This window comes from Panthera leo, chromosome B1 (assembly GCF_018350215.1).
Source record: "Panthera leo isolate Ple1 chromosome B1, P.leo_Ple1_pat1.1, whole genome shotgun sequence".
Lineage (NCBI taxonomy): Eukaryota > Metazoa > Chordata > Mammalia > Carnivora > Felidae > Panthera > Panthera leo.
This window is the reverse complement of record NC_056682.1, coordinates 184,556,314-184,581,252: the sequence shown is the minus strand read 5'-3', so window position 1 is coordinate 184,581,252 and position 24,939 is coordinate 184,556,314. Positions and strand designations below refer to the sequence as shown.

The 24,939-nt window shown below is 41.0% G+C and overlaps 2 long non-coding RNA genes across 3 annotated transcripts; both read right to left on the bottom strand.

The window, feature by feature from the left end:
• Positions 1-506: 506 nt before the first annotated feature.
• On the bottom strand, positions 507-10,634 carry LOC122218565. 2 transcript variants are annotated; one of them, XR_006202004.1, is made up of 5 exons: positions 10,547-10,634; positions 9,338-9,416; positions 6,601-6,700; positions 2,304-2,521; positions 507-1,054 (listed from the first exon to the last, which is right to left on the bottom strand). It is a non-coding gene; the product is annotated as an uncharacterized LOC122218565 (long non-coding RNA). The 2 variants fall into 2 exon arrangements; XR_006202005.1 differs by lacking the exon at positions 9,338-9,416.
• A 5,810-nt stretch (positions 10,635-16,444) lies between these two features.
• On the bottom strand, positions 16,445-24,939 carry LOC122218566. The gene is made up of 3 exons (XR_006202006.1): positions 24,632-24,939; positions 18,360-18,700; positions 16,445-16,542 (listed from the first exon to the last, which is right to left on the bottom strand). It is a non-coding gene; the product is annotated as an uncharacterized LOC122218566 (long non-coding RNA).

Here is a 24,939-nt window from a genome sequence, read left to right as displayed (position 1 = left end):
CCTTTATTAATAAGCACAGGGGGCTCTGAACCCATTCAACAATGAGCCCTCAGCTAGTATACAATATTAACATTGAAATCCTGTCATTGCGTTTTGAAATATCTCACCTTGTAAGATGAATCATTTGCTAAAGCACCTATTTTTAATTGGATAAATTTATGTTCTGAACAGGAATGAAATGAAATTCAGGAGACCTATCATTATGCAAAATCATAAATAAAGACAACTTCTTTGATGAGGTTTTTCTTATGAAATATTTGTTGAAGAAAGGTCCTCCGTGAAGGCAAAAAAAAAAAGGCAGCATTTGTGAAACTATTTGGGCTGAAATATTTACACATGGCAACATGCAGAAACTTAAAATCATGAGTATCCTTGTATTCATTTGCTGGGCTACCATAACAAAATAGCAGACAGGGCAGCTTAAACAACAGACATTTATTTTCTCCCAAGTTCTGGAAGCTAGAAGTCTAAGATCAAGGTGCCGACGAGTTTAGTTTCTTCTGAGACCTCTCTCCTTGGCTGCCTTCTGGCTGTGTCCTCACAGGGTCTCTTCTCTGTGTGTGCACATTCCTGGGGTCTCTCAGTGAGTCTTACTTCCTCTTCTTATAAGAACACCAATCAGATTGGATTAAAGCCCACCCTAATGGCCTCACCTTCATTTAATCACCCTTTAAAGACCCTATCTCATCCAGTCACATTCGGAGGTACTATGAGTTAGGGCTTCCACGTACGAATTTTAGCGTGATGTAATTCAGCCCATAACACTCTTCCTTTAGCAGACAAGTTTCTGACATCCTTTTTCCTCCCACATAACACAGAAGGAAACTTGGCCGCTAGCATCCAGAGCGGGGTATTCAGTGGACCAGAAAGTAAACGCCCTCTGCCCAGCAATCTGCAGTCACCCTTGTGTTGTGTGCTTTTCCGCGTGTCATTGTTGACCTGCCAGGCTCCAAAGTCCACGTATTCAGACCAATAATAACTAACTAACCCTTTCACATTGGCACACTTCAACAAAATAGTCTTGTTTCTTCTTTTGTAAAGTAGCGAATGCTCACTGAAAAAAAAAAAAAAAAGATCAAATATTGGTGAAGTATAAGAAAAGAAAGTATGTAATAAGAAGATAAGGATCACCTCTGAAAACATAGCCAGCAGTATCCAGTTACCACATTAGTTACATGCTCATCAGAATATTTTGTTTAGCAAATGCTTGTATGCTTTTTAATATAAAAAATAGAAATCACAACATATATACTTTTTCAGCTTTGTTTTTCCTACTTAATATATTATAGACAGTTTTCCCTTTCAGTAAATAGATGCCTTAAGACATATTAAAATTCAGGCTGGCCAACCCAGCCTCCCTTCAGAGCCAGGCTTTCCTTAGACTCATTGCAGTGAAGTGGAAATTTCAGGGCCCAAAGGGGCAAAGCCAGTCAATATGAAGCGAAGTCTAGGCATTAGCCCGTATGCGTCCAACCACCTGCCTGAAGGTGAGATGTGTAGATTGCCAAGGGTTGCTGGGCCCCGAGTCAGGGAGGCTCTCTTGTGATCTGGGAGCAGACAGCAAGCAAGCTCTGGTATCCTGCAGGCTTGTGGGGACTGCCTTTCCTAGGTGGGAGCTGCCCTCACCTCTTTTACTGACCTTCCTCCGGGCTGAAATTGTGAACCACAGAGAAACTGTGAACCACAGTTCTCTTCTCGTTTAGGACACGGAGGGGCATCTTTCTTCCCCCAGCGCTCAGATAGACACATAAAAAGCAACTCACCCTCACCCCAACACAGAGAAACGGTCAAAAAAGAATTTGCAAACATCACGCATTCTCCTCCTTTGCTTCAAATACACAGTCCGTCTTCTGGGAATTGGGCCCAGAGGTGCATAAGAAAGATGTTTGCCCTAGGCTGTTCATCCCCACCAGACAGGAAAAAAACTACAGGAAAAAAAAAGCCCAGCAACACAATATCCTCTTAAAGAGCTACTAAGTGTTGCACTGACTGATAGAAATTATGCCATAACTGATTTCCTATTGGTAGATATTTTACTTTATTTCCAAATTTACTAAATGACACTTCAGGGAATATCTTAGACACATATTTTGCACTCTTGCCTTAATATATTTCATTAGAATACATTCTTAGAAGTGAAATTTATGGGTCGAAGGATATGCACATTTAAAGTTATGACAACTATTTCTGATCTGCTCTCTGCAAATGTTATAGCAGTTTATATCATTTCCGTTATTTTAGGTATATACCTTGGAATGAAATTGAGGGTGATTTGGTAAACCTATGTTTAACTTTTAGAGTACCTGTCAGATGATTTTCCAGAACAGCTTTGCCATTTTATATCCCATCAGCAGTGTAGGAAGGCTCCAATTTTTCCAGATCCTCATGAAGGCTTGTTATTATCCCATCTTTTGCTAGCTCTGTGAGTAGGTGTGATGTGCTATCTCATTGTGGTTTGGATTTTCATTTCCCTGATGACAAATGATGTGCTCATGTGCTTATTGGCCATTTGTATATTTTCCTTAAAAAGAAAAAATAAATTCAGACCCTGTGCCCATTTCTCAAATGGGTAATTTGTCTTTTTAATGTAGAGGAATAAGAGTTCCTTATGTATTCTGAATACTAATTCCTTATCAAATATATGACTTGAAAAAAATTCTTCCATTCCACGTGTTGTCTTTTCCCTTTCTTAATAGTGTCCTGTGAAGCACAAACGTTTTAAATTTTGGTGAAACTCAATGAATCTATTTTTTCTTTGGTTGCTATGCTTCAGGCCTCACATCTAAGAAAACACTGTCCAATCCAAGGACAAGAGAGAACATTTATTCTAGGAGTTTTATAGTTTATACACTTACATTTAGGTCTTTGGTTCATCTTGAGTTGTTTTTTGTATATGGTAGGAGCTAGGGGACCAACTCCATCCTTCGCCTGTAGATATCTGGTTGTTTCAGCACTATTCGCCGAAAAGACTAATCTTTAACCCACTGAATTGTTCTTGGCATCCTTGTCAAAAAAATTAATTGACCCTAGGTTGATTTTTTCTTAATTCTCAATTCTGTTCTATTGATCTATATTCTGCTCTATGCCAGTACCACACAGTCTTATTTACAATAGTTTTGTAGTAATTTTTGAAATCAGAAAGAGTAAGTCCTTCAAGTTTGCTCTTTTTGGTTTTTAGGATTGTTCTGTATATACTGGAGCCCTTGCATTTCCAGATGTATTTTCTACCATTAATTTATAAAGTTCTTTCTATGTTAATAGTACCCCTTTATTAAACATATTATTTTTCTTATATATATTTTTTTCCACTCAGTAATTTTAACATTTAATTAATCTATTAATCTTTCACTCACTGTTTTGGGATTTGGCTATAGCTAACTTTTTGGTATGTCAGTCTTCTGCTGTACCTAATGTAGGCTAGTCCTTTAATCTCCCCATCCTTGATCACTGTGAAACTCAGACTCTACCTGAGTCATAATCTTGTTACCTTCTTCTTATGTAAATAGTCCAAAAGATTAAAAATGGCCAAAAACTATTTGCCACGCCTCCCATCAATAGATGAGGTGTATGTGCCCTCCTCTTCAATTTAGGTGCGCTCTGTAACTGTTTTCATCAATAAAATATGGCAAAAGCTTACTCTGTGCCTGGGTTTAAGCCTTAACAGACTAGAAGCATTCACCTCTTGGTCCTTAGAACATTCTTTCAAGCCCTAAGTTGCTATGTAAGAAGTCTGACCACCCTGAGACCACCATGCATGCTTTGTGTGGGAACCCCTGACAGCTGGGGGTCCCAGCCTTCCAGTCATCTTCCAAGAAACCAGACAAGTGAGTAAAGCCTTTCAAAGTGGTCACCCACAAGCTAAAGCCACCAGGTGACCCTAGTTGACCATCATGATATAGAAGAATCACCCAAATAAGCTCACTTGGATTCATAACCCACAAATTCATGAGATATAATTAAATGGTCATTGTTTTCAGTTTGGCAGTAATTTGTTACCCAGCAGTTTGTTACAGATCAATAACCAGCAATGAGCCTGGGCTAACCACCACCCATGTACTGGTAAAATAGATGGAGAGAAAGAAGATGCATATAATCCTTTAAAGAAAACATTTTCCCTTTTGAAAAGAGGAGAAAGAGTAATGGTTGCAAATCAAATATGGAAGCTCTGTCAAGCCCTTGTATCCCTTGCAGATTCTGGATGAGAGAGGAAGACTGGCCGGGAGGTGGACAGGCAAAAAAAGGCGAGGCTTTGAGGAAGTCTAATGGAGGTGGTGGCTTACTCCCTTACTTTGGTTAATCTCCCCTGAAAACTCCTCCCACCTATGTCATCTAGGAAGAAGATTCTTTTTAATCCCCTTATTTCGAGGATGGAAGAGATACTAGGAAGAGTAGACTGGGGCTAAGTTCTAAAGTGTACCTGGCTTGCCTCTGATGCAGAATCGACTTTAAAACTGCTTTGGCTATTGGCAGAAATATAAAAGTGTAGCTACTATGGAAAATAGTATGGCAGTTCCTCAAAAACTAAAGCATGGAATTGATCTATGATGTGGCAGTTCTACTTCTGGGGATATGTACAAAGGAACCAAAAGCAGGGTCTCAGAGAGGTGCGTGTATACCCACGTTCATAGCAACATCCTTCACAACAGGCAAAAGTGGAAGCAACCCAGGCGTCCACTGATGGATGAGCGGATAAACAAAATGTGTTATAAACACACGATGGGGCATTATTCAGCTTTAAAAAGGAAGGAAATTCTGACAAATGCTTCAACATGGATGAGTCTTAAGGCATTATGCTAAGCGAAATCAGCCAGTCACAAAAAGACAAAATACTACTTAATTCCATTTATAGGAGGTACCTGGAGTATCAAATTAATAGAAACAGAGAGTGAAACGGTAGTGGCTAGGGGCAAGGGTGAGGAGTATATCGAAAATCGCATGAAGAAGTTCTGGAGATGGGTGATGCAACAGTGGGTAATATGTTTAACACTACCGAACTGAGCACTTCAAAGTGGTTAAAATGGCTAATTTTATGTTATGTGTATTTTCCCACAATTAAAAAAAAATAAAGAAAACTCCAGATTTTTTTCTGGGTGGAAGCTGGGGGCTCTGGATTTTGGGAAAATGGCTGCTAGGCTGTGAATGCTAAATCCTCAGCGATTCCAAAGATCAATTGTCTTCATTGGGTAAAGGACTAGAAAGGCACTTGTTATTTATAGAACTTCATTTGGGAATTGTATTTTTTTCAGCTCCCAAGATTTAAAGAACAGACACTATTAGGAAGTTTTCTTGTAATTTAAAGATGATCTGCATAGATGTTTATATTATAAAAAGGTATTCGTGTTACAGTACTAATTTGTAGTAGCTAATATTTATTGAGTGTTTACTATGTGCCAGGCCCTTGGCCAGGCTACATCAGTTAGGATGGTTAGGTTACACTGTGACTACAAACAATCCCCAAATAAGCAGAATTTTGTTTTAAATAAATTAAAGTTTACTTCTCACTCATGTGACACAGGTGGGCTGGGGACTGTGTTCCCACATATCATCCCCTTTATCCTAAGAGCCAGACTGATAAAGCTGACAATATCAGGAACACTGCCAGGGCCCTATCAATAGAAAAAACAGAAGCGTATATTCAGCGTTAAACCAAACTGAAAATTGCCCAAACTGAAAAATTTGAGGACACAATCCCTAAGATTGTCTTCACTTCTGACACCAACTGCAAGTTCAGAAGTTTCCCCCAAATACTTTCAGATTCAGTAATTCACTAGAAGGATTCTAAGAACTAGCCGAAAGCTTTTGCGCTTACAGTTACACAGCTAAAGGAAGAGACACGTAGGGCAGAATCTGGGAAGTTTCCAGACACAAAACTATGCAGTCCTCAGGATTCATTACTCTCCCAGCATCAATCCCTGATGCTACTCACAGAATATTGCTGACCAAGGCAGCTCACCTGAGCTTCTGCATCTAGAGTTTTTATTGAGGTTAGAGAGGCATGATTAATGGCAGGATTTAATGATTGATTGAATGATTGACTGACAACACGTGACCCAAGGTCCCCACCCTAAATCACATGGTTGGTCTTCCTGGTGTGGCCAACCGCCACCCTCACCAAAGACATTCCTATCAAGTATGACGTTGAGTACCTCGTGGAAGCTGAGGGCAAAGGCCAGTCCTTTCTTTGGGCAAGGCCAAATTCTTTTTTTTTTTTTAATTTATTTTTTTAATTTACATCCAAGTTAGCTAACACACAGTGCCACAATGATTTCAGGAGAGCAAGGCCAAATTCTTTACTACACACCCTATGTCAAAACACACACTGGCCTTTAAAGCTTCCACTCAGAAGGAACACATGGCACTTCTTCTCACATTTTTTTGGCTAAGTCAAGTCGCAAGGCCAAGTTTAACTTCAAAGGGGGTGGGGAGGTACATTCTTCCCGTAGATGATTAGATATAGGTGACTAGAGATCCAGTCTACCATGTAAGTATTTTTTGTGTGTATTATTCACTTAATTCTCTCAACAATTCCTACTACTATCTCCATTTTTCAAATAAAGAAACTGAGCCATAGGGAGTATCTATGATAACTGAGTATCTTACCTCTCTACTAAGTGTCAGGCCTCAAGTCATGCGGCCGGTGAGGCCAGGGCTAGAAATGCCTGGTTTTAAGCCCAGGTACTCCAGCTCCATAGCTCATGCTCTGTAAGACAATAAGAAAAAAATTGTATTGCTTCCTCACGTTTCTTCTTCTCTGCATTCAAATACTATTTGATGAATACTCCTGCTGTGCCAGGCACTGGTCTGTGATGTGCTGGAAATACAATGGTGAATGTGACATTAGGCACTTGCCCCAATGAAGCTGAGGTTTGTCTTACTTTCTTCCTGGACAAAGGATGAAATACAGGGCCTGGAATAATCAGGTCCCATTTGCCACACGCACAGTCACCATTATGACCATCGTATCACACTTATTCTCCCCAACTGGGATAGAATCTTGCCTACCCGCCTCTTGAGACTTTGGAGGGGCAAAGAAAGAGGTAAAGGAAAAATTAAAATTTGGGTGAATGAAATGAAATAAGAGTGTAAAAAGCACAATAGGATAACTCTTTGCCACTTCCCCTTACCTCAGAATAGTCAACAGGTACAGTATAGGCACTGCCCCATCTGATGGCAATTACAAACTGTATTCCCACCTGGACTGGTGCCTTCTGGCTCAGTATCAGCCGTATCCTTACCCTTCATCCTCCAAAGTGCATACCTTTTCCTGGAACTACTGAGGAAAGAATATGTTTTCACGTACTGAGTTTGCTGAGAAGACAAAATGTTGGCAGCTATCCTGTCACCACTGGAGATCAGCCTGTCTGAGAATGGAGCCACAACAGAGGAAAGCAGGCAAGATACAAGACATGCAAACCAGTCCTTTAACATTTGAGCTCCTGGATCCAGCCATGCCTGAGGTCAGTATGTCCTAGACTTTTCAGTTACGTGAACCAATCAATTCTCTTTTTTTATTTTGTTTTTAATTTAAATCCAAGTTAGTTAATATACAGTGTAATAATGATTTCAGGAATAGAATTTAGTGATTCCTCACTTGCATATAACACCCAGTGCTCATCCCAACAATTGCCCTTCTTAATGCCCCTTGCCCATTTAGCCCATCCCCCCACCCAACAGCCCTCCAGCCACCCTCAGTTTGTCTTTTGTATTTAAGAGTCTCTTACAATCAAGTCTCTCTTTAGGGCCAAGAAGTTAAGTTGAATCTCTGATATTGCAACCAAAGAGTCTCAATACACCCATATATTTTCCCCCTTTTAAAGTTCCAGTGCCACAAAAGCCATCATACATCCTCCAGAGGAAGGGAGAAAGGTTTGTATTCAAGAAATGAAAAGAAACCTGAGGAAGGCAAATGAGGCTCACAGAGCATGATACCAGTTTCCTAGGAACCACCTGCTGAAATTTTCACTGCTTCTACCCATACAGCCTGCAATTTTTAGCAAAGTATGAAGAGCAACAGAAGGAGGAATTGACCACCAGGAGCTTGGAGGGATACCAGCACACTGAGTATCTTCTCTCTACTAAAAAGATTTAGTGCTAGAAAGCTGAAGTGAAGCCTCATATCCTTAAAATTCATTACAGCCATAAAAAGCACCGCCATATTTTCATGAGCTATTAAAACAAACAGTTAAAAATAAAGCCCATTTGGTATCCAATATCCTTCACACGATCGTATTTTTTCATGTATTTGTGAAGCAACAAACGTTGGCTAACTGCAATACATCTCCTTGTAACTGATTCCAATTTCCACATTCTCTTTTGCATCCTAAAATAATAAGCTACAATTTCTCTAGCCATACAATTTATAAATTACATAGACTTCCATCACCGCATGAAATGCGTTCTCTTTGTTTCTCCTCTTCACCTTTCTCAACTGATCTTTCATTTTAACAATTCTTGATGAAATCCCCACAACATGGAGTGACGTGAGAATGAGCATCAGAACAGTATAAAGGGAGGGGAGCCTGGGTGGCTCAGTTGGTTAAACACCTGACATCGGCTCAAGTCATGATCTCAAGGTCCGTGAATTCGAGCCCCGCATCAGGCTCTGTGCTGACAGCTCAGAGCCTGGAGCCTGCTTCGGTTTCTGCCCCTCCTTCTCTCTCTCCCCCTCCCCTGCTTGCGGTCGATATCCTTTTCTCTCTCAAAAATAAATAAACATTAAAAAACAGGAAAGAAAATGCTGAATACACTTCATTTCAGACATCTTTGCTGCTAGAGCATGAGTGTATGACATAGGGCCTGAAGGAAAATCTACTGGAAATTTGAGGGAAAGGATTAAAAAATAAAATTCACAAAAATAATAAACAAACAAACAAAATTCACACACACACACACACACACACACGAAGAAGGATGCTCTTTCTCCCTACTTCTTGTTTGTGGATGAGATCTTGTAATGATGTGATACCTGTAGCTGCAGCAGCCTTCTTGAGAGTGAGGGTATAACCTGAAGTTGAATACTCTAAAGTACTCTGAAGATGGTGAGAAGGAAGAGTGGTTTTTAGTGACATCTTTGAACCTCTCATTTAACTAACCCTGGGACCCCGCTACCTTAGGATTTAGCACAGTGCCTGATACGTACAGAGCACTTCACAAACATCTGTTGAATGAATAAATGAATGGTTTTAACTTTTCACAATTTGTCTTCAGAGGAGATAAAAGAAATGTCTACCCAAACTAAATCTTCATCCACCCATAACTCAGCAATTCCACTCCCAGGTATATATCCAAAAGAAATGTGTTAGTTGTCTACAATAGACAAGAAAAGCATTCATAACACCTTCAAACTGGAAACAACTCAACTGTCCATCAGCAGGAGAATGGATAAGTCAGTGTTGGAATATTCTTGCTTTGGGATACTATTAAACAATACAAAAGAATAAACTATTAATACAATAGCATGGATGAATCTCACAGACATAATATTGAGCAAAAGACACTGTACCCGCAAGAATACTTACTATATGATTCCACTAAATAAAGTTCAAGGGGCGCCTGGGTGGCTCAGTCACTTAAGCATCGGAGTCTTGATTTCAGCTCAGGTCTTAATCTCACGGTTTGTGAGATCAAACCCTGAGTCAGGCTCTGCAATGACAGTGCAGAGTCTGCTTGGGATTCTCTCTCCCTCTCTTTCTTTGCTCCCCCTCTGCTTGCACACGATTTCTCTCCCTCCCTCTCTCGATTAAATAAATAAATTTTTTTAAATGTGCTTAAAAAATAAAAATAAAGTTCAAGAATAGGAAAATTAATCCAAGGTGATAGAAGTCAGTGGTTACCTCTGGGAAGTGGGGATGGTTATTGAGGGGTACAGGGCATAAGAGAATCACCTACGGTGACAGAAATGTTCTTCTATATCTTGATCTGAATTGTGATTACATGGGTTTATGCACATGTAAAAAAATCATCAAACTATACATTTAACAGCTGTGTAACTTCCTGTATATGTTATACCTCAATTTTTCTTTAAAAAATTTTTTTATAACATTTATTTTTGAGAGAGAGAGAGACAGAACGTGAGAGGGAGAGGGCAGAGAGAGAGGGAGACACAGAATCAGAAGGAGGCTTCAGGTTCTGAGCTGTCAGCACAGAGCCCGACGCGGGACTCTAGTTCATGAGCCGTGAGATCACGGCCTGAGCTGAAGTCGGACGCTTAACTGACTGAGCCACCCAGGCACCCCTACCTCAATTTTTCTTAAAGCAAAAAAAGTTTTGTTTTTCTTTTAAAGGAGGTAGAGGAAACAATTTTTACTCAGTATTTATTTAGGGAAGGTATTACTTTAAGTGCCTTACAAAATAAGCTTCATAGTAACAACTATCAAGTAGGCATTGCTATCTATATACTACAGATGCAGATATGAGACTCAGAGAGATTAAGTTACTTTCCAAGGTCACACAGCTAATCAGTGGCAAAGCTGGTATTTGAATACAAATGTATCTGATCCTAAGACCCATGACGCTTTCTCTGTATTACTATAAAATGTACAGGTACCTGCATGGCCAAACTTTCCAAGGTCATGGGAAGAAGCATCACTGTGACCCACGAATACTCTTCCTGAAGGTGGATTTTTCTATAGAAGTTGCCTAGATGGGAACAGAAAAGGTTTTATGTACAAAGATAGTCATTGCAGAATTTATCATAGTGAAAAACCGAAAACAAGGCAATTATTCAACAGCGTATAATTAAGCAAATGATAATACATATACTCAATAGAATATTATACAGCCATTAGAAATTATGTTCAAGAAAGCTTCTGATGTAATGTTCAATGGGGTAAAACAGAATAGAAATTGAATTTACTTTAAGAATACGACCATGAAAAGCAAAAACTTTTTAACTTAGAAGGAAAAGCCTGAAAGTGTTTGCACGTAAAGAACATTAACAATGTCTGCCTCTGAAGAATGTGATTTGGCAAAGTGGTTGTAGGGGTTGGGGTTGGTGGGGGGTTAGGGAGAGGACAGGGACATTTTTTGCTTTATAATCTCTGTATTTGATTTTTCACAATGAATATGCATAATTTTATGATGACATTGTAACTCATTAAAAACAACTGGAAGGAAATTTGTAAAATATTAACAATAGTTGTCTTCGGATAACAGGATTTGAGAGATTTTTTTAATTCCTCCTTTCACTTTTCTAGAGTTGGTAAAATTCCTATGATGAGCATATGTTTCCTTGTATCTGCAAAAAAGAAATAAATTTATTTCAATGAGATGATGCATCTGAAAGCACGCTGTACTCTGTGAAGCAATTCAATTACAGGTGACTTTATAACTACCGTAAAACATATGAAATGCTGTCAATGCCATTGTAAGAGCAGAGGGCAGGCCCTCTATCCTGAGGCCTGAACACGCAGTTTCTCCACAGCTGCCACCTTCAGAAGGAGGAAGCAGGCTGGGCAAACCACGATCTGTCCACTCAGGACAATTGTAATGCTCAGTAGTTTTTCTGGCAAAACCACGGGCATTAGTTTAGAACATTTCTTGAGGCTGTGCTTCTCTGCCCAGGCTGCACATTAGAATCATTCAGAGGTGATTTTTAATTTTTTAAAAACGTCCTACCCCCAGGGATTGCAATTCAATCGCTTGGGGTGCAACCCAAATATGGATTTTTTTTTTTTTTTTTGAGAGAGAGGGTAAGCAGGGAAGAGGCAGAGCGAGAGAGAGAGAAAATCCCAAGCGGGCTCTGTGCCATCTGTACAGAGCCTGATGCAGGGCTCAAACCCATGAACTGTGAGATCATGCATTACCTGAACTGAAACCAAGAGGCGCTTAACCGACTGAGCCACCCAGGTGCCCCTCAAGTACGGATATTTTTAAGATGTTTCCCAGTTAATCCTGATAAGCAGACTGGAGAGTGATGCCTTCTGGAAATACCGTGGATAAATTATCCCCCTGTAATGCAGGAAAGTGTTCTAAAACTCCTCTGGGGATGCCTCACTGTCCAACCAAAAAAAAACTGGAAAAAATTTGCTTTCTTCAAACCAACCTGAGCTTTATTTTTTTTTTGTTGTTTTTTTTTGTTTTTTTTGTTTTTTTTTGTTTTTTTTTTGTTTTTTTTTTTAACATTTATTCATTTTTGAGAGTGAGAGAGACAGAGCATGAGCAGGGGAGGGTCAGAGAGAGAGGGAGACACAGAATCTGAAACAGGCTCCAGGCTCTGAGCTGTCAGCACGAGCCTGATGCGGGGCTTGAACTCACAGACCGTGAGATCATGACCCGAGCCGAAGTCGGACGCTCAACCGACTGAGCCACCCAGGCGCCCCTGAGCTTTATTTTTTAAAAAGTAAGAATTTTAATCACCACTACTACATTTACAGTTTATAAGGGGCACTCAAGGAGTTAATATCATTTGATGATCTCATTAAATTATGATAACTTGTGCAAACTGCTAACAGGTGTAAATGCCTGGACAATTCTGGGAGGTAAAAGAGGCAGAAACTATTATTTCCATGTTGCCCAGGAGGGAACTGAGAGGGAAGAGTACAGAAGTTTCCCAAGATCTAATAACAGATTTGAACCCAAGTATTCCTTCCTCCAACTACAACATTTGACTTATGTCTTTGAACTGCCACGGATATTACAATGGAACAAGAGAGTGGAAAAAAGCTCGCCTGCCTCCTTTTTCTCTGCATCACCAGAACACAGAAAGCAAAGTGAATGTATTGCGTAACTATATTGCGCATGGAATTGTGCTACCCAACAGCACTGCCAAGGACAAGGTCTGGACACATGACTAAGTGCATATTGAATGAAAGACTGAATGACTTTATCATCCAAGATAATACTACCCCCATTTGTCTTAGTCCATTCAGAATGCTATTGCAAAATACCATAGACTGAGTGGCTTATAAACAGCAAGGATTTATTTCTCACAGTTCTGGAGGCTTGGAAGTCCAAGATCAAGGCTCTGGCAGATTCAGTGTCCGATGAAGTCCCACTTCCTGATTCATAGGTGGCAGTCTTCTCCATGCAACTTTACATGGCAGAAGGGGTGAGGGAGCTCTCTGGGGTCTCATTTATGAGAGCACTAATCCCATTTATGAGGACTTTACCCCATTACCTAATCATCTCCCAGAGGCCCCATCTCTTAATACCTTCACATTCGTGGTTAGGATTTAACGTACACATTTTGGAGGCACACAAACATTCAGTCTACAGCACCATTTTTCATAGGAGGTAACAAGACTCCAAGAGGGAAAGTAACATATTGAGGTAGAAGGACTTGTAACAGAGAGACCTGGAAGAAAAGACAAGTAGGGACAGCCAACCTTGTACTCTTATCCACTATACTAAATTACCAACTGATTATAGTTTTTAAACACCAAGCCCTAAAGACCACAGCCTTAGAGATAATTTATACAGCAACTCTACTCTAGATATTATACACAGATATTACAATAGGAGGAATATTAAATAGGAGTTGGCAGCAGTGATGTGCTATTACAGTGTTTTATTGCAAACAATTCATTTTACTTAAGATTTACTTCCAGAATCCTTAGTCTGACTAATGACAACCTTCTGAAATGATTTAAAAAAAAAGATTCTGCTTCCTGAAAAATTCACATAATATAGTATGTGACAGATCTCCATAGTCATATATTTATATCCACAATTACTAGATATAAATAAAAAAGAGCTAGAGAAAAGCTAGCATATATGCTTTTAATCAGGAAAGAAAGACCTCTCTAATCAATGTCTTGAAAAACCATTAACCAAAATCCTAAACTGAAGCTCAAATAATTGGAAAATGAAATGATCCACCTACTCATGACAAGGTGATTGAAGTCTTACAAAAAAAAAGTTGATGTACATATAGATGAAAAGGACTGATGCTGCCATTTGGTAATTGGCTAAATAACAGTCATAAATAAATGGAAGAAATAACTAAGTTGGGAGCAGAAGTCAGAATTTTCCCCATCATTGTCAAGAGGCCACAACACATTTATCCAGAACATCGATGCTTAAATCATCAGTTATGTGGAACAGAACAGACAATGGTAAAGGGCATTATAATTCATCCATCCATTGTCTGTCTGTTCGACCATCCAGGCATCCATCCAATAGATTTAACCACATCAAATTGCCATTATTTGATTTTTTTTACTTACAAGAGAGACAACTTAATGTAGTTCAATACAAAATATTCAATTCATACTTGTTGAATATACTACTATGTTCAAAGTACTGTGCAAGGTTTGGGAAGTCACAATTGAGTAAGAAATACACTTCATCTCTGCAAACCCCCAGTGGGAGAAATACACACCAACTACTATATATAAGAGAGTCATGAATATACAAAGTACCATGAGATTATATTAATACATATGCATAGGAAGAACATATAGCAAATTGTCAGCAGGGACGTGGTTGGTGGAAGTTTATAAAATTATTTTTCCTTTTCCTTATTTCTATTTTAAAACTCCTTATTCGTGAACATGCATTATTTTGTAATTAAAAGTTTTTTGAAAATGTACCATGAAGGTTGCAGAATTGATGTCTATTAATAGAAATGTATAAAATAAAGGATTTAAAAGTTAAAATACGTGAAGCAATCTAAGTAAAACAAATGAATGAGAGACTGAATATACAAACGATGGCCAGACAACATGTAAAAACAGAGCTCTGACCTACAACCTGCAGCAACCAGCCTGGGAAACCAACCTATCATCTATAGTAACCAGCCCAGGAAACCAATCTTCTGTCTACAAGTCAAACCACTATCTATCAACCAGCTAGGAAGCTAAATAATGATCTCTGTAGCAACTGACCACACACAGCTGGGATTTAATTAATAAGTTAACATGCCTAATTTTTGAACTTTGGACTAACCAGAGACAGCCCAATATGTGCCCCTAACCAATCATATAGAATGCCCCCTTCTAATTAGGCCCCTTCTGATTAGCCTTCTAATTAGCTTCCCCATGCCAACAGCCTCCAATCAGGACATACCTAAAGCCTTCCCTTTGTTTCACTACAAATTTTTCCTTCCCCTCTGCCTGCCTTTCAATCTCTGCCAAAACACAAGTGATGGTGGCTGACTCCTTTGCTATAGCAAGCTCTAAATAAAGACACCTTGCCTATTCTCGTTTGGTTTGTCTTCATTCATTTCTGCAGAAAAGAGAAAGAGAAATAAATTCAGGAATGAGCTTAGCACACAGAATGCAAATAACAAAGGCATATACATTTATGAGAAATGAGCGTTATAGTAACTCTCCATACTCCACTAACCACAGGGACTAGCTGGGTTCTCATTAAGCCCCAAGAAGATAGAGTTATTTTACTTCTTTGTACTTCCTTCTTTACACCCTCTTTGTGAGCATGGTTTATACCCCTATCCCCTTAACCTGGAGAGCAAAATCCAAAGCCATGAAATACCTCTCCTTTTACTTGATCTTTGAAGGCTGAATCAGAATCAGAAAGACCTAGGTATCAAATTCAATCGCTAAAATATCAACTCCATGAGGGAAGGGGACATGTCTGTTCAGCTCAGTTGAATGATTGAAATAAACACATGAATGCATCTGGGGCATAAGCACCACACGGGACCTGCAAGAAGACAACCCAAATGACTAAATCATCTCAAAAACCTAGCTTGCTTCTCTGAAGGTCCCGAACCAAAGCATAGTCAGAGAAAATAGATGATCCAGCACACCAAGTATGGCCCAAACAGACTAGCCACACAGAAGCCAAAGATTGGGGTCATCACTGCCTAGTAATTTGTCCCATGATGCTCAGTGCTTAGTTGGATACAGCTGCATTTCTAAACTCCATCTTTCTCTCATGCTCACTGGATAGTAAACATGAATCGCTATTAATAATAATTTTCCACTGCACGTCCAGAACAATCCATCCAGAGAAAATTGGAACTTCTTCTTTGCTGAAGTCCAGTCCCATCAATTTGATGCTCATTTTCTAGAAAGGCCATTGAGCAAAATTAATGTACCCAAACAAATAGAGTTTGTCCTTGTAACTGATTCAGAGTATGACAGGAAACAAAAGGGCTGCCTTAATGGCCTCCTCTGGGAAATTTATTTTCAGAACATTGAGTTATTTTCTTCTACTCTACCAGATTAGATTAAAGTCTTTATAAAAAAAAAAAAAGAAGAAGAAGAAGAAAGGAAGAAAAATAAAACTTCGTTGTCTCTTTTCATAGAAATCACTTTGAGATCTAGCTTCATTTAAATTCACTTGTTATTGTCCAAGTCAAATAATGTTATAATCTCAGGGTTATAACATTCTTTCCACTTTCCATTTTTTCCCATTTTCTTCACACTGCCCCCCGGCATGTTTTACACCCAGCCTCTTAACCTGAAAAGGAAAATCTAAAGGCACCATATGCCAGAAATGAGGTCACCTGAGCCTCTTTAAAATACTATCATACCTTGCCATGAGATAACACCTCGGACTATTATCCAAAAACTCTGGTCATCTTTTTTTCTGCTGCATTGGACAGGTCAATGAAGGTACCCACCTCACTCTCAGCCACTGGAAAAGAAAAAAAAAAATGCCCTCTCACAGTCTCTAGAATGTTCTATGCCACATGATCTGCCTGCCCCCAGACCACTTCCATCACAGCCAATTGGATCTAAAAGCAGCCCATTCATGGGCTAACCTTTGAGGTGATGAGGCATGAAAAATTCTATCCAAATAGGAAAGATAGTAACAAAAGAAGCCTACCAGAGTGTCCGGTTGGAAACTACATTTAGAAAATACAAAGAGCAAGGCGTTTGGGTGGCAGGAAGAGACTGAACAACTGCAGAGAGAAGGCATGAGTGAGCCCACAGTACTCATAAGCAGCAGCCACAGGGTCAGGAAAGCATGATCAGACAAGGAGTGAGTGGGCAACAGGAAAAGGATAAGATCTGGCAGAGCTGAAGCAGCAGAATGACAGGGAACTGGTGACCCCTTGGTGCTAAGGAGCAGAGAGAGAAGCTAGTTCCTGGCCAGGTTTCCCTTAAAGTCCCTGGCCATTCCCTGGATGGCCATTCCTGTCACACGAGCTTCCTACCATCATATGTACACCCCAAAGCAAAACAAAACAAACAAAAACCCACGAACCCCTATTACAGGAACCCAAGTGTGCATCTCTTTTTTAAATACAAAACAGCTGGACACAGATGCCTCTAAAAACTAAACCTTGACACAACTGGTGGATCTTCACCTTCCTGCACAAAGAGGAGGTACAAAGTGCAGAGGAGGCTGAAGTCGTAGGCAAGAGCCCTGAGGTCTGATCAAGCTCTGCTACTAATTTGCAAGGTAATCGTAAGTAAGGTGGTTTTCATTTCGAAGCCTATTATTTTAACCATAACATGGAGTTGGATGGGATGCATCCCCTTGGTAACTATTTATCGAGTGCCTCTGCTATGTGGCAAGTTCTGTGCTGGCTGATGGGGCGTAACAGTGATCTGAGCATAGTTTTTGCTCTTCAGGCTTGTGTGCCAGTTAGCAAACAGGTAAACAGATTATTACAAAGTTGCATGATGTTAGTGCTAGTTAGAGAGTTCATTTGGAGCCAGTGAGGAGGGGCATCTAATCTGGTTGGGGAAGGAGGCCTGCATACAAGTCTTCCTGAGGAAGTTGAGACCTGGAAGTAGAGTGGGCATGTTCTGGCTAGACGGGAAGAAAAGAACGGTCCGTGTGATGGTTAGTTTTATGTGTCAACTTGGTTAGACCGTAGTGCCCAGTTATTTAATCAAACACTGACCTAGGTGCTGCTGTGAAGGTGTTTTGGAGAGGTGGTTCGCATCTATAATCAGTGAAATTTAAGTGAAAGAGATTACTGTCCATCATGTGGTGGGTCTCACCCAATCAGTTGCAAGGCCTGAAAGCAAAAACTGAAGTTTCCCAGAGAGTAAATTCAAGACGAGAACATCAACCCGTGGGTTGCCAGCCTGCCACCTGCCCTGCAAATTTTGAACTTGCCACCCCCCACAATCACAGGAGCCAATTCCTCTAAATAAATCTTTTATATCCTATCGGTTCAGTTTCTTTGGAGAACCCTGACTAATACAGTCCACAGACAGGGATAGGCACAAGCCCCTTGGCAGCAAAGCCAGAAGGATGGTTTACAGAAAGTGAGGAGGGCAGTGTGTAGAGCTTGCAAAAATTTGTAAACCCAAATAACGTTTTTAGATTACCTTCTAAGTATCAGGTGAAACCACCAAAACGTTAAGCAGAGGAGAAACATAATTAGAAATGCGAGTTGAGAAGATCACACTGGCAGCTCCACAGAAAAGAGATTTGGGGGTGGAAGGCCTGGCTGACACCTTTGGTGTCTTGTCCAGTATCTTTTCCTCGCTTACCTCCTGCCAGTGGAATTATAATTTGGTCTGGTGTCCATCTCTTCAAGGTGACTCCAGAAAGTGGGGTTGTATTCCCAACTCCAAGGAGAAATACTGATTGTCCCAAGTCAGTACAATGGTCCCATTCTCCTTGTCAGTCATGGGTTCCACAGTGGCATGTGAACGAGTTCTGGGCAGTGAGCTTTGATGGGAGGTCTATCATGGAAGACTTCTGGGAAAGGCATCCTCATTTGTAGAAATGCACCAGGGGGCAGTCCCTTCCTGCTTCTGGATGTGGCCATGTCTGGGTATGAAGCTGCTTACAACGGCTGCCACCACTGTTCACCCATAAGGGTAGCATCCTGAGGGTAAAGCCAACAAACTAAGCATGGATGAACTAAAATGGAAAAGAACCTGGGTCTCTGGTGACAGTAATGAGCCCCTGAGTCAACCAGCTCCCAATTTTGCCCACTTGCCGGCCTTCTCCTTTGGAAGAGAATGAATTTCTTTTAAACCGATTTGCGTTGGGATTTCTGTTTTTGCTTCCCATGATATCCTAACCAGTTTGGGGGCTAGAGTAGAAATAAGAGTCTAGTTAAGAGACTGTTGGAATGGTCAAGACAGAGATGATGAAGGTTTGGACCATGGTGGTAGTGATGAAGAGAAAGAGAAGTTGATGATTCAGGAGATATTTCAGGAGTAGAATCAATAGGGTGAAGGGTGGATGGATGGAAGGACGGATAGATTAAATCATTAGGAAAGTTCTTTCCATGTTGACAATGACTGTCTTAGTCCATCTGGGCTGCTGTAATAGAAATATCATATGCGGGTGGCTTATAAACACTATAACTTTGTTTCTACACTTCAGGAGCCTGGGAAGTCCAATTAGTGGCACCAGAAAGTTTGGGGTGTGGTGAAAGCCCACTTCCTGATTCACAGGCAGACATCTTTTTGCTGTTTTCCCACATGGTGGAAATGGGCACGGGAGCGCTCCAGGGATCTTTTCTGTAAGGATACTAAATCCCTTAGTGAGGGTTCCACCCTCATGACCTAATCACCTCTCAAAGGCCACACCTCCAAATACCATCACATTAGGGATTAGATACCAACATAATGAATTTTGGCCAAGCACATTTAGTCTCTACTAATTTCTTTCTTTTTTTTTTTAATGTTTATTTTTCAGAGACAGAGCGTGAGCGGGAGAGGGGCAGACAGAGAGAGGGAGACACAGAATCAAAAGCAGACTCCAGGCTCTGAGCTGTCAGCACAGAGCCTGACGTGGGGCTCGAACTCACAAGCTGTGAGATCATGACATGAGTGGAAGCCGGACGCTTAACCGAATGAGCTACCCAGGCATCCCTCTGCTAATTTCTTAACCGCTTTATATGTCATTTGAAAATTTCTTGCGGACCAGGAATGATTGCAGTTGTACTTCTGAGGTTCTTTTGTATCTAATTCATTAGCCAACAATACTAACTCTGAGACACAAGTTAGAAATAATATCAGCAGGTGCTTGGGTGGCTCAGCCTTTAAGCATCTGACTTCGGCTCAAGTCATAATCTCATGGTTGGTGAGTTTGAGTCCCATATCAGGTGAGCTCAAGCCCCACTTTGGGTGAGCCCCACTTCTCTCTCTCTCTCTCTCTCTCTCTGCCCCTCTTGGGGTTTTCTCTCTCTCTCTCTCTCTCTCTCTCTCTCTGCCCCTGACTCACTTGTATGCTCTCTCTCTCAAAAAACAAAAAAAATAGTATCAGCATGTTAAGTTTGTTTGTTAATCTATATCAGCATCCAAAAGTCTAACTGGGAGCAGAAATTAACGCACAGCCACTCTCAAGGGTTTCCTCAAAGCCAAGAATGACCATTTCCAACCGCCAGAACTTTCTTGAACAAACCAACTTTTCCTTTATTCTGAGACCAGCTTAATGAGAAAGCCTAGCGGAGGAGCAACCTCTAGAAGGGGGTGGCTGGAGGTCATTTAGTATAGCTGGGGCATCTTCGTGGATGGCTCGGACCAGTGTGGATATGTTTTCAAGCATGTGCATCCTGTCCCCTCCTTAGCCTTTGATTGCACCTGGATCCTGGCAGGTGGGCCTATCACACACTCAGTGTGGAGGGGACTGTGCGAGGAAGCTCAGAGCACGTTCGAGATGTCCCGAAAAATTAATGGAACCCCATTCGGCTGTGGTTGTTTCATAGGCAGATTTTCTGGCAGGTTTCCTTCATAAAGACCTTTCATTGTGAAGTTTGCAATCATGGCCTTTTCATCCAAGGAAAAGCATAAATCTGGTCACGTACAGGATGCGGTTCTGCTTTTTCTCACTCTGTCTCTTCTGTGACTACTTGCTAGGTTTGGTCAGTGGTTTCCTTTTTTGTAACACCGTGCTAATACACATACCAAGGCTTTGATGGGGGGGATCTTCCATCTGATAATAACAGGTGCAAATTACTGTGATGGGGTTTTGTAGTGAGTTGAATAGCTCCCCTTGACACTCTACCCCCCAAAAAATTCATGTCCACTCAAAATCTCAGAATGTGACCTCATTTGGAAATAGAGTCTTTGCAGATATAATTACTTAAGATGAGGTCATACTGAATTAGGCTCGGCCTTAAATCTAATGACCGGTGTTCTTAAAAGAAGAGGCAAAGAAACACAGAGATGCACAGAGAGAAGGCTAGGTGGCTTTGGAGCAGAGATTGGAGTAATGGGTCTACAAGGCAAGAATGCTGGGAGCTCCTGGAAGCGGGAAGAGGCAAAGAAGAGCCTTTGGAGGGAGCGTGGCCCTGCTGACACCTTGATTTCCAATCTCTGGACCCCAGAACTATTGGAGAATAAGTTTCCATTGTTTAAACCAGCCAGTTTGGGTTAATGTGTTAGGGCAGCCCCAGGAAATGAACACAGGCTTCAAAGGCTCAGCCCCAGGCTCTCTGCGGGCTGCATCTGTCCCCATTTCTTTCTCTCCGCTCAGGCCTTAAGGATTTGTCACTTTTCCTTTTCTTCCAGCACCTGTGGTCACTCACTCACCTGCTCTCCACCAAGCCCAGCAGAAAGGGTACCCCGTTTCCCCAGCTTGCCATTTTCCTGCGGACAAGCCCAGAGCCCTCTCCTTATTGTCTTTGTTTTGTTTTGTTTTGTTTTTTATTCTTTACTGCAGACAAACAGGCAACCACACAAATAAGAATCCTGGGGAAATTACAAAGTTTATAAAACTTGTTAAACCACAGTCCTGCTCCCGAGGTTCCTGGATTTAACTAGCCTCTGCAATTAAGTCGGCACTTAGGGAATTTAGCTATCTCTTAAAATGAAAAACAAAATTTGAATTGTGTACGTCTATACAGTTCTAAAATGTTTGGGGCGCCTGGGTGGCTCAGTCGGTTAGGCGGCCAACTTCGGCTCAGGTCATGATCTCGCGGTCCGTGAGTTCAAGCCCCGCGTCGGGCTCTGTGCTGACAGCCCAGAGCCTGGAGCCTGTTTCAGATTCTGTGTCTCCCTCTCTCTGACCCTCCCCCATTCATGCTCTGTCTCTCTCTGTCTCAAAAATAAAATAAATGTTAAAAAAAAAATTAAAAAGAAATGTTTTACATTTTTTCCTAAAGTAAGCTGCACAAACTGGAAGTACCAATCAATGCATTTTATTTAAGTACATACATTTCTCACCACCACCTCAGCCGTGCATCCCGTGAACCCATCCCCATCTGTATCCCAAACCAGGATTCTGGAAGAGAAAATCTGACAACTCTTTTCTTAACTCCCTTCTGAGATAGTCCCTGAGGAACTAGGCTTCTGTCCGTTTTGTTCATTCTAGAGCACAGAGCTGACCAACCTTCTCCTTCTCTTGCTGAGATGTATCCTTCCCTTCAGAAGCACCTCCTCTCATTTGGCAGCTGTGATCATCACTGAAAAGGCCATAATGGCCCTTGCCTGACATCTGGGAACTTGGATTTGGGGAGAGTTCCCACCGTCCCTGGTAAGAGCGATTCACTGGGCCTAAACTGCTTGTGCAAACAATATGATGTATGCTGGATACCTGCCTTGCTTCTATGGCGATCTGGAACTTTGGTAGATGCAAGGCAGAGGGTGCCCACATGACTGGCCCCAATAAAAACCCTGGGCACTGAGTCTCTAATGAGGTTCCCTTGTAGACAGTCTTTCAGTGTTGTCATGGCTTCTAGTTTGGACGAGGTGTGAGTTTCCTATGTGATTCCACTGGGAGAGAGCTCTTGGAGGTGAGTGCCTGGTTTCCTCTGTACTTCGTCCCATGGGCCTTTTCCCTTTGCTGATTCTGCTTTGTATCCTTTCATGATAATCTGTCATAGACACGAATATGGCCATATACTGAGCCCTGTGAGTCGTCAAAATGAATCTAGCGAATCTAGTGAATCGTCGCCCTAGTGAATCTTCAAAACTAGGGACCCCCAACACAGATTGTCTTGATGATATTTGGAGAGCAAATATCAATGCTACCAAAGAGAACTTAGGGGTTGATGGCTTCTACTACAAAATTCATTTACATAATTCTTTTAAATATAATTTTACTCATTCATTCATTGGTTCATGAACTATAAAACTTCTGTCAAGCACACACTATGTTCTAGTCACTCTTCTACCCGAAGAGGGAGAGAGAGAGAATGACAGAGAAGGGAACAATGTATCTCTCCTTGCAAGGGGCTCACATTTTAATGGCACCTTCGAATAGGGAAAAAAAATTAAACTTCAGTGGGAGAGGGCTTCATCAGAGGTCAGAGCAAGGATTTGTGGAAGACACAAGGCAGAGACATTATGATCTCTGCTTAGGAAACTGGGGACAGTATTCCAAAGGAATTGATATTAAACTGGTGAAGAAGAGAGTAAGGATATCCTGACAGCAAGGATAGACATGGAGACATGAAATAACTGATTCTAGAAATAGGGAGAAGTTCAGGATGGCTGTAGCTGAAATGAGGCAAAACATAAGGCTTATGTTAGAGGTTAGAACCTACTCTTCGGGAGAAATTACATGCCACAGTAAATTTTTAGGTTTGTTTTTGTTTTTGTGTTTTGGTGACCAATGGGATAACATTAGAAGTTAGTGACAGTGATCAGAATTGTGATTCTGAAAGAACTTTCCACTGGTTTCCTACGTGAAGAGAAGTTAGAATAGGAGTGGCTTAAGAAGATGAACTCAGACCACCAGTATTCAATGCTCACTCTGCCACTTTTTTCTGGGTAATCTGAGACAGATTACTTAATCTTTATATGCCTTAGTTTTCCCATGAGTAAAGGGATAATAAGAACTCCTGTCTCAATAAGTTGCTGTGGAGGTGAATATGCTAATAAACTCAAAGTACATACAACAGCAGTCTGGCTTTCAGTAGCCTGTAGCCTTGATTAACACTGCATTAAAGCAGCATTTGTATTTTGGGAATGATAGGAAACTGGGAGTTATTTTTTAAAACATATCTGTATTCAAATCACAGCCTATACAAGTAAATATTGAAGTGGAGTAGAATACAGATTGAAGGGGTCATCTAGAGGATCTCTGTGTTTTCTCAAGGTAATAATAGATTCCCTATGAAGCAAAAGTCCACTGGAGCTAGGCTAACAAAGCCAAAACAGATTATCAGCCTAGTGGCAGTTATCAGATTTACTCAAAGACAAGTGTTCTCTGTTTTCTGTGTTTACTGATTGCATAGCAGTTGAACCACAACCTTTAAAATCACATCTAATTAAAACTTTCACCTTAGTCAAGTAGTTCTTGGTTGTTTTTTTTCCCATTGCTATAAGGGCCTGATGATACACTAAATCATTTTTGAATGTAATGTTTTGGTTAAAAAAAATCAGTGTGAAAAGGTATACAGCAGTAGAAGTTCCAACATTTCCATATAGAAAGAATTCAGCGGCAAGCATGTATTTGGAACATTCTCCAAGCTAGCCTCATAGCTATCGCTATCATCCTCAATTCCATTAAGACTCTCCTTGAGTCTTTGTTGTGCTTGTTTTTTGTGGCTGTTGGCATTCCTCGACTTCCTTTGCTTGTGGCCACATCCCTCCAATCTGTGCGTCTTCACATCTGCCCCCGTGTGTCTTCTCTTCTCTCTCAAACCTCCCTCTGCCTTTCTTTTATAATACACTTGTCATTGGATTTAGAGCCAACCAAGATAATCTGGGATGATCTCATCCCAACATTCTTAACTTAATAACATTTGCAAAGACCCCTTTTCCCAAGTAAAACAATATTCGCAGGTTCTAGGAATTTGACATGGACTTATCTTTTGTGCAACCATTCAACCCACTACCTAACGTAAAATAGCACCTACCCGTTCACACCACCATCATTCTGTATTTCCCATCCTGCAGTGTCCTTTTTCATAGCATTTGTTATCATTTTACATGCTAAGATCCTCTTCCTTACTTATCGTGTGTCTCCCCCATGAGAGTGGGAGCTTCTTGAGAACAGACACGTGTTCACTCCTCTGTCTCCAGCAAGAGGATAGCACCTGTCACCAAACTGGCTCCCCTGCCAGGGTTGCTCTTTTCCCCATTCTTCTCACAAACAGCACTGGCGGTGCGGAGCAGGCTTGGCATTCTGTCTTTCCTTCTCTCTGCCCCTCCCCTGCTCTCTCTC